We start from the raw sequence: 11,795 nt of genomic DNA on the forward strand, positions 1-11,795 counted from the left end.
GATGAAGGATAGATCTGTTTTTGGCGTTATCTTAGTTAATGTTCAAATGGAAGACGAGAAGTAGAATAAGATGACAAAACAGTAAAGTAGTGGAAAATTTCATAAAAGGATTTAGCGAGTGAAGTTATCTTATGGATAAGCAAAGAATTAAGTATACTGTGAAAGAATCTTTATGAGCTTTAGTAAAATGTTAACTTTCTATATGGAATATAAAAAAACTTTTTTAAAACATAAAATTAAGGAGATTTAAAAAAACAGTGTGACAATGATAAAATAATTATGAGCCTAACTTATAAAAACAAAAAAAAAAACGAGATACAAAAGTGTAATAATTACTTAGACTATATTAGAAACTAACCTTGATTTTTCGAGAAGTAAACGATGAAATAAGATAATATAAAAAAGGTACTACAACGATAAATTGTAAAAATAAAAATTATGATTTCAGATATGATAATATTATAAAATTTACTAAACCATTTAAAATAAAAAAATAAATTCAGTTGACGATAATTATAGAAATAATTTTAATTTCTAGTCAATAATTATATTACACACTGAAAATATTATTTATTATTTATATTTAATTTATTTAATTTGGGTCTTGTTTATTATTAGATAATATTAATATATATATAAAATGTTTATTAAATATCATATGACTTAATTGTCAATACTATTAGTTGCACAATTGGGATTTTTAACTTTAATTAGGTAACAATAATTATATATGAAAAAAATCACTAACTAATATTTTATTAAATTAATTACATAGACAACAGTTCAATAGGACAATAAACAAATACACATTAATTTTTATATATAAGGCTGATATCAAAAAAATTTAAAGGTATGATATAAAGTTATAAGGTCGATTTATAGTGAGTAAAATTTTGAGTAGTACAATAAAACTTCAATTTTTGGATCACACGGGTTTAAAGAGAACAAAAATATACTTTTCACTGTAGTATATATATTATAATAGTACCGTGAAAGTAAGAGAAGCTTTAGTCATATTCGAATTTTGAGTTATAGAACCGTTTAAAGATCATGACGACTAAAATGACTGAAACCACACAATCACTAAAAAGCGTTTTTACGAATGAAGTTTCGAAAAACACTTCGAGTAACTCCATAAAAATATATGTTCTTTTATATGAGTGCATATCTATTGGTGCATTTTAATAATTCACACAGAAACTGTACAATAAAGTTGCGCTGTTATAAAGACCCCATTTGCTTGCCCTTAGATAATTATTTTATTTCAATTTGAAAAAAATTAATTCAATGTTCCTAAATATCCTCTGCGTATATTCGGATATTTTGTAATATATACACACTGTAAGGGTATATAATACTTTGTATTGTATCGCATGTTATTATTTTTTTTTCTTTAAGCGTCAAGAAAAGGTTGACGTATAAAAGCATTGGTATAACGCCAATGGAAAATAGACATGTGGGTATGGTGGACGAGAGGGGGGAGGTGAGTGGGTATATATATGTGCGTGTTCGGGTAATAACCGATGTTTTGCATATAACATCGTCAGAAACTCGATAATATAAAACTTGATGCCTCCTCTGAAATCCAACCACCCATTCCCCTCCAGATAGGTCGCAAGAACAAGGCGCAGATGGTCCACAAACTCGCCAATTGGATACTTTACGGTTTTGTCGACGCCATCTGTGCCCGTCCGCAAACAGAATAATGTAACTTCGAGGCGCAATCGACCGATCAAGCGATGTCAGCCGACAGGTCTGTCGCGGTCGATACAATAATAAAGAAAAAAACTAGAAGAAGAAGAAAAGGTTCGAGTACTCAAAAAACAATCTCAAGAGTAGCGATCTGTTTTTATGGTCTGAATATTGTTCCGTTGAGTCGATACTACATATATATATATTATATTATATAATCCTGTATGTTCAGTAGACGTCTACTGCCTATTACAGTTACCCATTTTCTTTGCCAAGAGACTTGACGGAAATTAATCGTAAAACATTCGTTTTTTTTCGAAAGTTTTCTTTCATAAATACTTAGACAAGTAGGTAACTATACTATTTTCATGACGTTATTCTACACTTTTTTTTTATTTTTCACGAAATTTTGCAATGCGACAATAATAACAAATAATATATTTTATTATTAAACAATATAATATTTGTTATTATATATCAAGTCTGCAAAAGGGATACAGGTCTATTAGTAATAATAAGAAACATCAAACATTCATTGACGGGTTAAAATATAGTTACCTACTTTATACTATACCTGTCACATCTCTTTTATTACTTTTCAAATAAGTTCATTCAATCCCGTGTTACTAGCAAGCGGTAATGTAACAGACGAAAGAAATATAAAATATCTATAAAAAAAATTATTGCATCATAATAAATTATGTAACTGCTAACGAAGTTAAGTAATATTTCAAAAAGCCTACGATGTACGACAAAAATATAAATAATTATATTTATGTTAGAAAATAAAAATTGTTCTCTTATATGATAGTCGATTAAATTATATCGTTATTCATTGGTATAAATAGTTACTAACTATTGAGATTTAAAATAAACTTACAATTTTTTACTCCCAGTAAATTAATAAATGAAAGTCTAAAATCGATATAATATTATCTTCTATTGGCCGATGTGGAGTATTCGTATGTTTAGAAACAAAACACTGAAGTAGAGGTAATTATATAATAATGAAACACTTCGCAACACGCCGCGTTAATATACTCCTCACTTAACTACAATTGTATAGAATCGATATAAATACGAGACACTTTTATGCGATACTTATCGATTATTATCGTTACGGCATTTGTTTTTCTCTCGTTAATAATTGCTCACGTGTCCATAAATTATACAAAATACGAAATACCGATACGCATAAACAAAGCTGCAACGCGCAAACAATAAGCAATCATAATTACGATTCAAGACGACCTATTAAGATTTTAGACTGTCTGCAACGTGCTCTAAATAATAATAATAACTGTGAGGGGTAAATAATCGGCACACGAGTGCGGATAACAAACGCTGGCGGAAACGTTAGCGAAATGTATCGAGATCATAACGACTCGAATTGGTGTAAGCTTGGTCGCACGCAAATCAAAATTTACTGAGACACCAGTTAATTTTATAAAGGAATACGCCCCGGACGGTTTCGAGTGGGCTCGTGGTCTACACTGTTATAAAACGTATAAGGTACTCTCGTAAAAACGAATTTGAAGCAACATTATTCGTGCGTTGTCGGAGGTTATTAACAATTCGCGCAATAATGGATGTAGCCTTTAATTATTACTAGACTGTGCGAACCGCTGCGACCGTTAACACAATTTATTCGTGTAACTCTATATAATATGTATAATATTATATACGTACATAAAGTGACGGAAATTGACAGTAATAATAATGGTATATGTTGTTATATGTTTATTGCGCAGGTACTAAAACGAGTGATTCACCAAGCATCCTAACTTCACGAACTTCTCAACGTTTCATATATCTTCAAAAACCATATTAACATAAACTTATCATCCTAAGTAGGTACCTACACTTTCTCAACTCAAAAACTACTCGTTAGAATTTTAATTTTGATTCACCAATAGTTTCAGAAAAAAAATTTGTTACATAATTTTTGTTAGAAAGGGTAAGAACTTATTTGAAAAATCTATTTCTATATCTTCCAATAACCTAAAAACTTCCTTAAGCAGTGCATCAAAAATCAAGTCTTATGTATAGCTGTTTTATTAAAAAAAAAACACAAGACTTATCATTGCTATACTTTGAATATATAAAATAATTTTCAGAAATTCTTTTTTTTTTATCATTTACTTTTCATAAAATAATTCATGAGCAGGCATAGAAATGAATATACGACATTTATGTTAAGAGATAAGAAACTAAAACGTGGCTTATTTAATAATTAATTTTTTCCTCCTTTAGATGTACACTGCCTATAAAAGTACTCCCCTCGAGTATGATTCGTGACAGTAACGTTAGTTCCGCCGATGTTCACACATCTGTATAAAGCGTCAAGAGTATTAATTATTATTCTTTGTACGGTAGAATATTTTCTGGAAATTTCCTATAAGTACAGTAGTGTCACGGTATGAATTCACTTAAAAAGCCTTTCACAGCGATTTAATTAAAATCAACTCTATGATTGTACTTACATCGACCAGTGTCTTATTTAAAAGGGGTGTCTTGTGTATACCATTAAACCCAGTATGCATTATTTATTATATTATTAAGAAGCACAAAATTTACTTTAAATCGTAAATGTATTAAATTTGATTTCATAAAATTCGTCTATTTATTTTAGTTAAACTCTGTTCGCGTTTTCGTATTAAAAATTTAACAATGAAAAAAATCAATGAATAGACCAGGATGAAAATGAAAATTCACATAAATTATTTATTTTATTTTCAACCCTTCGCTTTTACATTGTAACAAAGCAAAAATAAAAATATATAACGCAACAAATTTTTTATAGGTACCGTAATATTTTATTACATTTACATATTTTCGTTCCGCACCTTGAATTGTTCGTATTAAAGTTTTAAAAGTTGATATGAACATACCAAAAGCTAGAAAGTGTTTGATAATTATTTTTTTTTCTAAAAAGCAAAATTGGTCAAACACGAGCAATTTAGCACAAACAAAACGTAATATCGTTCATAAAAAAAGAATATATTATTATGTTGTTCACTGTTAAACACAAAATGTTCTCATATAAACTACTTTATTTATATAGGTAGTATAATATGTATAGTTCCCTAATAGTATATACATCCCACGGGAATGTCCTATTTGATTTCTTTAAAAGAGAAGATTATAAAGGAAGTTATAAGAAAGATTTTTGATTACCGAATGGGTTACTTCAAAGTACGACTTTCCTTAGATCTATTCTAGTTTACAGTAGTAAGTTGTATTAATCGAAATCCATCTTAAAATTACATCCATCATTTTTTTGAATTTATAAATAACTGTGTACGATGATCAAATAGCTTAATGGATTTACTTCAGTGATTTTAATTTACAATATATTTGATTTAATGTCAAAAGAAGAGTAAACTACTAACCAGATGAAAACTTTAAATAAGAGGTATGTAAACATGTTTTATCAAGAATTTGGTTAGTTAAATAAGTTAATTTTCGATAAATCGCGTTCAATAAAAAAGTTTTCTACATTTTGGTAAACGATTCATTAAACGGTATTAATATACACACATAAGTAAAATAAAAGCTCACAAATTCAGTGCATTTAATTGTTCTATGTTAAATTTACTTATATATATATATATATAATTAAAAATAGAAAAATAGAATTTAATAAGTATATTACAGTTTTCAACGACATACATAATCTTATTTGACGTATACTTGGAAATGCATTTAGTGGATACATGTAATGCAAATTAAAATCAACGTATAAAATTGTTAAAAAGCTTTTAATATTTCGACAGTCATGAAAATCGTTTTAGATTCTGTTACAGGTTTGATTCTGTGTGGTAGTGGCATCAGAAAACAGAAAAAAAAATCCCCAACTTCGCGTCTGAACAGTAGATAAGTCATGCAGTGATATAATGATGAAAGCTCGTTATTGCATTTATATGCACTTTGTAGATTTTTAAAACTTAAGATAACTAAATGTTCCATAATATAATATTAACAAATTCTCCTCAAACTCTGAAATCGTCGATTATTAAAATTGAGTTTCAAAATATAGGTAGGTACTGTTTCGAAGTCAATAGCATAAAGTGGGGGTGCCAATTTCACTGACGTATACTATTCCACCTTCACCCAACCAAGAGAAATCTATATATTAATATGTACCACTTACGTTAGATAGATCTAACACTCCATCTCTACACAATTTCAACTCTTTGAAAAGCAAATATTAACTTCGATTTGCTCACGTCTTAAATTGAAAAGAAAAATTCTCAAAGGCTAATTAAATATACCACGCATATATATAACATCGATTCTTTCAACCTACACATAACTCATTATGTGCAAACTATAAACCTATTTTAAGGCCTATGTGAAAAGATGCTATATAAATTTAGGGTTATACAAAGCTATCACAAATATGTATTATACAAGCATTCTAGGAGATTATTCTCCATATATAATAACATCTACACTATAATATCTATCAAATTCCACACTAATGTAAAATTTGAAAAAGTCTCAATTAATACCAAAAAATGTCCATCAAATGTTAATAAATTTACAAACAATGTAAAATTACCCCTACTTACAGAATTAAAATATTCTAAATATCTATCAAATTAAAATAAAATACACACATGTAAGTGTATAGATTACTTCACTCCATTTTTACCTTTAATAACAAATTTATTCAAATACTAATACTAATGTTTGATATTGTCAAGCAAAATATACTTGTGGATCAAGATCTTATTTAATTTTATAGTTTAAATTTCTATTCGATTTAAGGAGTATTCTGTAATATCATTAACTTATTTATTTTAAAATTTAAATCAACTAAGTTTTCTGTAAACCATTAAAGAGATAAATGATACAAAATATATTTTCAAAAAAAATCATGAGAATTGTTCTTGAATTCTTCAAAACTTTAAATATTTATACTAAAGATTTAAATCCTTCAAAGTAAAAAATATTTGTTGTATTAGATTATAATTTATTTATTTGGTAAGATTTTACAAAATAATTTTACTAATCTATTATTATTATCGTGGATCGATTATCACAAGTATATCAATGTTTTCATTTTCGATTCTCTTTACAGAAAATAATAATATAATAAAAGAAGTACGATTCTCAACAGGTATGATTTATAATTTGTTTTTGAATCTTATTTAACATTCATAAACTCTCCCCCCTCCCTCTTAATAAATGTCTAATTTTACATTGCACATAAGTAATTGAATAAAATATACCGACTGGTCAAAAATACCTACCAACAAAAATATCTCATTATTTCATAAACTCATTACATTAATATTTCGATCGATAAAACACAGACGGAAAGTAATAATATAATAATATTATACGAGTAGGTTTATGTTTCGCAGTATTGCTGGATATTACCTATATAGTACGCGATATTGTTTTATTTTCTAATAAATTTATTTCGCCATAGATCTCGACATCATATTCGTCGTTTACGCCGGATGATGGGTACCCGTAAGCACTACACTGTACGGCTGAGAAATGAATTAAGCCCAACCGCACATTTTCCGCGACGTCCGGATATATTAACCGGAGTGTTAGCACGGGGCGCGGTTAGCGAGTGGTAATCGGTTACCGGTCCGGACGCGCACAAAAGCCACACCTCGTCCGGAGACGAGGGCACGGGGTATAGGAGTTGTGGCGTCCGGTGTTTGGCGGGGGCTAAGTACGGTGACTGCCGTATTACTGCCGGTAATGGTGGCAAATGTAAAAACCGTGTTCGCGTCGCGGGCCAAGAAGGTTTTGCCGCTGCCACCACGCGTTAATGTCGAATCGATACGACGCGCCGGCGTCGCTGTCGTGTGTGCCGCTGTGTGTTGGACGGCTTAAGCCCTACACGCACTCACAAGCCATCTACCGTGCTGTCGTAATACATATGTATAATATTATATTATAATGACATCGCTCGGGCGGACGTGAGATGTGACCTGAACCACTGAGTGACGATTTTCTGGTTCGACCAATCCAGTGCGGTAGTTATAACATCGGTGTCGCACGATGAATTTTCTGATTTTGTTTCACGTGCAGTGAATACAGTGTATATTACTACACATCCATTTTTTTCGTATGCAAAAAAATGTTTTCTATTTTTTTTTTTTTTTTTTTTACATAGGTAATTCACAAGAAATGAATTATTATAATGCATTGTTATTGAGGAATTTCATTTATTCACAGCCACCCCTCACAAAACCACAGGCATTTGAAACGTTTGGCAAACTCGCCTGTGTGCCACTGTTATTGTTATTTATTTTTTGCAAGTTTATGAGTCAATCGCCCTATAATGCTACTCGTTCTACGGCCACTTTACCCAGGTTTTTAGAAAAGTCCTCGTTTTCGACACATTTGCACTCATTAGAACACATACCTATATATTTTTTAAATCTTAATCGTGTCGATGACAATCGTTTGAAAAAAATTTTTTTTTTATATTTTTTCCGTACTCAAATGTAATTGTACTGAGATGGGTTGAATAGTTTTTTATTTTGTCGATTTTGATTCTATGAATATTTCAACTACTGATCGACGTATTTGTTTTTTTCCGTTTCTTTTCAATTCCTTTCACTCTCTCGAACATCATTTTCTAATGGGTGCACGAATCAAGCGTTGTAGATTACATCCCTTAAATTCAATGTATTGAAATGAGTATAGACGCTGCTATGCCGTCAAAACGAATTAAACCATACGTCATATTATTATGAAGAACTTCGACGTATCCACAGAAACATAATCTCCGAATACAATCGAAAACGTGTGTACAATAATAATAACAGCGACGACTTGACGCCCCGTAAGGCATAAAATATTATAGTGTACATCATAATATAAGTAGTATTGGTCCGCTGGGAATAATAATATTATTATATTATGTGAATAGCGGTGACGAGGGAATGATGTATGAGGTTCTCTTGGTTGTATATTATATACAAATTCAGAGAAACTGCGAGTATCGCACCAACTGCACAAAGCCAATCAACTCGTACGGTGTACGTAGTACTTAGCTAAAATACCCGTAGCCCGTAGGAAGTTTATTATAAATGCGCGACGACAAATAATGTAAGTAATGACCGACTCCGGCGGGAAACGAGAAAATTAACAATTATTTTTGTAGAATAAATTATATGAAATCAATTATTAATAAATAAATATAATTATTATTCTAATTGATCCGCGTTCATTTGCATGTGTACGAAAATTCATAACTTGCAGTAAATTTGGCAGCATTGTTAACATACCTAATAATCAAAAAGGTTAAAAACTCATGTTTTTTAATAAAAGAATCAAATCATTCTTAAAGTTAAACTCATGTACCTATAGGTATAACTACAGTAGAAATCACTCCGGTTGATAAGGACAAAGTTTTAAGCTGAATTCCCAATGTTTATTTATATCGTTTTATATAACTTATCTGTTTACGTGACCAGACTACGTGGTTTCTTTAATGTCACGTTAAGCAATTTCTACTGTAATTAAAACGAATTAGTTAACTATTTTATCATCTAATCACGTTTTTTATAATAAATTTTGATAAAACAAACAAATTCATGTTCCTTGGTTTAATAATGTAGATGACACAAGCGTCAAGCGTGTAATTGGTTCAAGTAATGACTATAACGACTTATAAATTAGCAAATACTATCCTGAATCTTAAATTATTAAAGCCAGAGTACAACAAGAAGGAATAATAGAATGCACTTATTTTTTAATAAAATATGTATTTATTATTTAAACAATTACATGACAACGATTCAGATTCTATAAAAAAAAAAAAAAAAAAAAAAAAATGCTGCTTGTGTAATTTATTTTTAACTAAATTAAATTTATATGTACCTATCTCAACATAAATTCTAAATTTTAATAATTATATTTATATATATTCTGTTAACTATTAAAAATTATAACATTATAACTTATAACGTCCATAGTAATGATTTAACTCAATTAACACTAGTTAAAATTTCCATTAATCTATGTAACTAGGATACACCAAATTTTAATTTTGCTTTGTAATAATATAAATGACACACTGCACGTACGGCCGTTTTATCGTACAAAAGAACGGTGAAATTCGAAAACTTTAATAATTGGCTAATAATAAAAAAAAAACCATCACACAACGTAACCCTGGTAGAGTAATTTTTTTGACAGTTTTTTTTTTTTTGCATAAGATATTTTTTTCACCTATATCAATAGATTAATTTTCACTTCTCTCAATTGTTTTTCACTAATGATCGTTAAACATGATGGTAAACATAATCAATGTTCGATTTTCAGTCATACAAAGTTTGTTTCAAACTTTATGTTATAGTTACTATTATTGTTTTTTTTTTTTTAGAAAAAACCCAATCCAGAAACATTTGATAGACGTCAACAGAACATGGATCAAAGTTTTGTATTGGATACGCATTCAGAGGGTGAATTCTTTTTATATTTAACATATTTTAATGAATGACTCGATGACTGTTATTTTAATTATGTTCAGATTTCGAAAAGAGTATTGTGAACCCATTGAGTGGCGTATCAGAACTGAAAGCATACATAACAACATTGAAGAAACATAAACAACAAATGTCAGGTGAAAATATTATATTATACTATAAGTGGTTGATAAACTTAATATAAATTATATTATGTTTTTATTATTAAAATATAGTTATGGTTGAAAATATTATTAAAACAGTAAACGCTTCCCAAGAGAATCAACTGACAGACGTACTTGTGTGGGAAAAAACATCAGGTAGATTTCGCAAAATTAACCTAACGCAAATAAGTACTCGTATTGAATACACTACTAAACTAACAACATCAATATAAACTATGACAATAACTATAAATTTAAATTTATGTTTATTACAATAATCAAATAAAATTAATGTATAATATATTTTACATTATTTTTCTGATTACACATATCAATTTTTAAAATTACTATTTATTCATCACGGTAAAGCAACAGGTAAAATGTAATGCAATATCATTATCAATGTAAATTTTGCAAAGAGTTCATATTTCTCTAGTATTGTATATTAAATGTATTTAGTTAACTTAAAATTTTCAAGGTCATATTAAAAAAATTATCAAATTATTGGCAAGTATAAACTGCAATATTTAATAAAAAGTGCATATGTATATGTATTATTTTCAAAAGAATTTTATTTATAGCTTACCATTAGTCATCCTACTATTTTCTTCTTCTTTTTACATTTTCTATCAATATTTATAATTAATTTATATTTTGGTTTTCAAATAATTAAAGGGAAACCGTCAAAAATAGAATATGGAGTTCCACTTATCGTTGAACCTTTAAAAATACATGACGTCGACCATATAGTAAATGATGCATTTCGAGATTATTTATGTCGTGAACCTCCTGGGAACAAGAAACAATTATTTAATTCACTGGTTAGTATATGTGTAAAATTTAATGATTTTTTATCGAAAATAACTTATTAGATACAATATTACTGACAGCGATTTATTATGATAAAATACCAAAGACATTTATTTAATAATCTATCAAGGCAAAGAAAAAAGGTAAGCAAGTACGTACCGCTCTGCTGTACATTATAGGTGTCGAGTAGATAACTATTTTAGGTTTGAAACTTGAAGGTTAGGTAAATTTTATTGAAATTTTTCATTCCTATAAATAGCTCAAAACTATTTGAAATATTTTGAAAATGTTATCTTAAATCAAAAATGATAACATAGATATTTTACGAAAATTTCTAATTATCTACAAATATTATTTGTTTTTTTTTTTAGCTATACCAAAATACCAATTAGTTACAATTATCTATTAGAAACTACCTCTAACATTTAAATATTAAAACATTTTTACTGCCCAAAAAAACGTTTAGACACAATAAACACATATAATTGTAAAATTAATACATTCATTACTTCACTTAGAATCTAAGAACTAATTACAAAAATTGTCTAATTGGTTACACATTAATATAGTATAATGAATGTATTGTAGGAACTCAAAGAGCATTTATCGTTGATTGAAGATATACGGAGAGCGGAAAAAGACGTGATGGAAGTGCAAGAGCGTCTTTTAAGGGTTGGTAACAAAG

At 28.8% G+C, this 11,795-nt stretch overlaps 1 protein-coding gene across 1 annotated transcript in view; it reads right to left on the bottom strand.

The window, feature by feature from the left end:
* The window catches only part of LOC114129789 (TWiK family of potassium channels protein 7-like), a 101,430-nt gene that overhangs the window by 38,565 nt on the left and 51,070 nt on the right, over nt 1-11,795 (bottom strand). The gene's annotated exons all lie outside the window — the stretch shown is intronic.

Source organism: Aphis gossypii, chromosome 2, assembly GCF_020184175.1.
Source record: "Aphis gossypii isolate Hap1 chromosome 2, ASM2018417v2, whole genome shotgun sequence".
Taxonomy (NCBI): domain Eukaryota; kingdom Metazoa; phylum Arthropoda; class Insecta; order Hemiptera; family Aphididae; genus Aphis; species Aphis gossypii.